General features: G+C 39.1%; 1 non-coding gene across 1 annotated transcript; it reads right to left on the bottom strand.

Moving 5' to 3' along the window:
- Positions 1-3115: 3115 nt before the first annotated feature.
- LOC127672224 (U6 spliceosomal RNA) lies at positions 3116-3221 on the bottom strand. The gene has a single exon (XR_007974882.1). It is a non-coding gene; the product is annotated as a U6 spliceosomal RNA (small nuclear RNA).
- Positions 3222-3691: the final 470 nt, after the last annotated feature.

The following is a 3691-nucleotide window of genomic DNA, read 5'->3' as shown; positions in this document are numbered from 1 at the left end:
AGACTGGCCTTAAGGAAGAAGGAGGAAAATACTATTTAGGATGCCACTATCATGTAAATAGGGATTTCCAGAGGGCTGCTTATAAATGATGTGCACAGGGGCATTAAGTACTATGGTTAAAGTAGATTTTGATGCCTGTGAACTCTTGTAGATGTCATTCTTTACCTTCTCTGTGAGCATCAGCTGTTCTCTGCTGTGGGAAGGAGAGAGAGTTCATGATGAGTCTGGGGCCTTCCCACCTGCAAATCTCGTGTTCAGGCCAACACTTCATGATGAAATATCTATTTTTGCCAATTCAATTATTTTGAAAAAAATACTTTTTGTCTCTTTTATTGAATAAGGATAGATGTTATATTAGCTTCACTGGTTCTTTTAACTCTTATGCATAGTAAATGCTTAACAAATACTTTTTAAATAAATAATTAAGTTTGAATGAATTTTATAATGTATTTCTCAGAGAGAGGAAATCCCCTGGGATATTATTCTAACGGGTTGGGAAATGGTTCAGAACAACCCCTTCAATAAATAGATATACTCTTGTTCTTCCATTTTTGCATTACTATAATGAAAAGCCTAAGGCTGCTCACTCTAAAGGTAAACAGGTTTATTTATTTAATGCAAGGTTTTAGGTTCTTGAAGTCATAGCAGCATGACATGGGTGACACCTTTGTCCCCATTCATGGTGTCACCTCATGGTGGATATCAATGGTGCCTGGAGGGAGGAAGCCCACACCTGAAAACTCAGAGTGAGCAGAAGTCTCATTCACTCTTGCAACGCCCTCCCTCCCCCTAAGTGAAAAGCTACATCCCGCCTCTGAATATGGCCACTCTAAGGACCAAGCACACAGCATGTGAACCACTCAATGTGTGCCCATGTTGCAGCGTTCGCTCTGAAGCTATAGCACATTGGCTTTCATCCTGTCACCGAAAGAGCCACAGTACTATGGTCCTGCTCAGCTGTGACGTCTGCTTAGCTCATCCTGTTGTCTATCCTGCCTCCCTCCTCTCAGTTTTAATGTTACTTCCTAAGAAACACTATCTAACATCGCTTAACCAGCTAGGTCTTTTTTTAAAAAAATTAAATCTCTCCCATTTTTAATTTATTAATTTCCAAATATCTTATATTCTCTGAAAAGAAAAGCCTTCTGGTATCATTCTGATTTGCCCACTAGAATCTTCCCTCTTTGAAGATACACACATCCTTGATCTTGGCCACAGCCAAGGCTGACTTTGGACAGACTTGGCGGCTATTTGTTGGAAGATTAAATGAAATGGAAGATTAATGGAAATTCCATGGCCTTACTATTTTGACCTAGAAGATAATAAGGGTGACCTGTATGAGTGACATGGAAAAATCTCTAAGACACATTAAACAAATAAAAGGAAAATATTCACAGCATTTGACCCAATTTACTTTTAAGTCAAATGAAATGCAGGTATACTTAGAATCCATCACCCAGGTTGACCTGAAGAAAGGCTCACAGGAAGCTGTGTGAATAGACAGTTGATTTGTATGGAAGAACACTTTTTGAACTAGCATCATAGTTAAAATGTGACTCTTGCCCACTCAGGGAAGGGACCAGAGTGTCACCCCAAGAGCCACATCCCATTGCTGGCTGTATCAGAGAATTTAGCAACAGATGAAACTTGTCAGTTCAGGGAGTTTAGCACCATTCTGGACACAGAGCAGACTTTCAGCTTTTGTTCTTGGATGGGGAAGATAAAGACATTTTTAGTAATGCAGGCAATAAAATAGTGTCTGCTTCCCATTGGAAAGACTCTATCATAGGGTCTGCAAGTGGTACAGAAAAGTGGACATTTGCAAATGCAAAGGATACCTTTTCACAAATAAAAGGCAAAGTAAAACCCCTGCAGGAGCTGATCAGGAAGCAGAGTAGACACAACAATTTGGAGACTTTAAAGTTAGAACTTTACTTAGAAAACTCTCAGCATCAACTTGTTGGCAGGGAGGGAAGACCAGGGCTAGGCAGAGGGAGAAGTTAGTTTCTGACTGATGCAGCAGAGGATACCAGAGGATCTGGCATGGCCTATTAGCATAGTTTTGAATTAATGCAATCAGGCCTCTACATAGTACAGTGACCAGACACTAGAAGTGAGCCAACTTTTTGAAGAAGGCGTGATCGGATTTCCCTTCAGTCAACAGAAATTCCCATCAGGCAAGATAGGTCCTACATAGTTCTAAAGGTCTGAAGCTGTATCTGTGCACTGGTTAGCTCACTAACCCAGATCAGAAAATATGTATAACTACACCCAACATGTGGTCATTAGTAAATGGAAGTTGTTACAGGACACTTTTCAAGTTAGTGAGTAAACTGAATGATTAAATTAATCTCTTCAAATCCAAACTTAAACAACAGTAACAACAATATGCATCTTGTCATTCAATATCTACTGATTATTTGCTAAGTGCAAGGCCCCATTCTAAGTGCTGTTGATACAGCAGATGAAAAATAAATGCCTATTTCCTTGGTATAAAATCTAGAGAGATAACAAAAACAAGACAGACAAAGGGATCTGGATGGAACATGAATGGATTAATGAGGAGACAGAAAAATGAAAATAGGTATAGATGGGTAGGTGGATGAATATCTGTATATACAATATATAGGGGGAAATGATGCATAGATGAAAACTTATGGGTGGAAGAAAGAAAGAAAGAAAGAAAGAAAGAAAGAAAGAAAGAAAGAAAGAAAGAAAGAAAGAAAGAAAGAAAGAAAGAAAGAAAGAAAGAAAGAGAAAGAAAGAATAAAAAGAAAGAGAAAGAAAGAAAGATAGATAGATGATTGATTGATAGACGATAGATGGATAGATAGATACATACATAGATGGTAGATAGATAGATAGATGGATGATAAATGATCGATAAGATAGATGTAGTAATATAGATGCTCTCTAAAATTAAGTATATAAAGAAAATGAGACGAATGAGAGGGTAAGTGTTGGGACAAACATACCATTCACTATTTTATGTCACAGAAAAGTCAGTCAAGAAAGCAGCTATTGAGGAAAGCCTGAAGGGAATCAGTGGCCAAGCCATGTGTGTTCTGAGGGAAGATGGTTCCTTGATAAGAGAACATAGCAATGGTTCTGTAGGAAAGCTCAGGAACGCTTCACAAATTTGCGTGTCATCCTTGCACAGGGGCCATGCTAATCTTCTCTGTATCGTTCCAATTTTAGTATATGTGCTGCCGACTGGGCATGTCACTTCCGGAGGATTCTACTATACCACTCCTGGGCATATACCCAGAGGATTCCCCAGCATGTAGTAAGGATATGTGCCCCACTATGTTCATAGCAGCCCTATTTATAATAGCCAGAAGCTGGAAAGAACCCAGGTATCCCTCAACGGAAGAATTGATGCAAAAAATGTGGTATATATATACAATGGAGTACTATTCATCCATTAGAAACAATGAATTCATGAAATTCTTAGGCAAATGGATGGAGCTGGAGAACATCATACTAAGTGAGGTAACCCAGTCTCAAAAGATCAATCATGGTATGCACTCACTAATAAGTGGATATTAGCCTAGAAAATTGGAATACCCAAAACATAATCTTCACATCAAATGAGGTACAAGAAGAACGGAGGAGTGGCCCCTGGTTCTGGAAAGACTCAATGTAGCAGTATAGGGCAAAACCAGAACAGGGAAGTGGGAAGGGGTGGATG

The sequence above is a fragment of the Apodemus sylvaticus genome, chromosome 21, assembly GCF_947179515.1.
Source record: "Apodemus sylvaticus chromosome 21, mApoSyl1.1, whole genome shotgun sequence".
In the NCBI taxonomy this organism is placed as follows: Eukaryota; Metazoa; Chordata; class Mammalia; order Rodentia; family Muridae; genus Apodemus; species Apodemus sylvaticus.
This window is presented reverse-complemented; position numbering and strand designations above follow the sequence as displayed.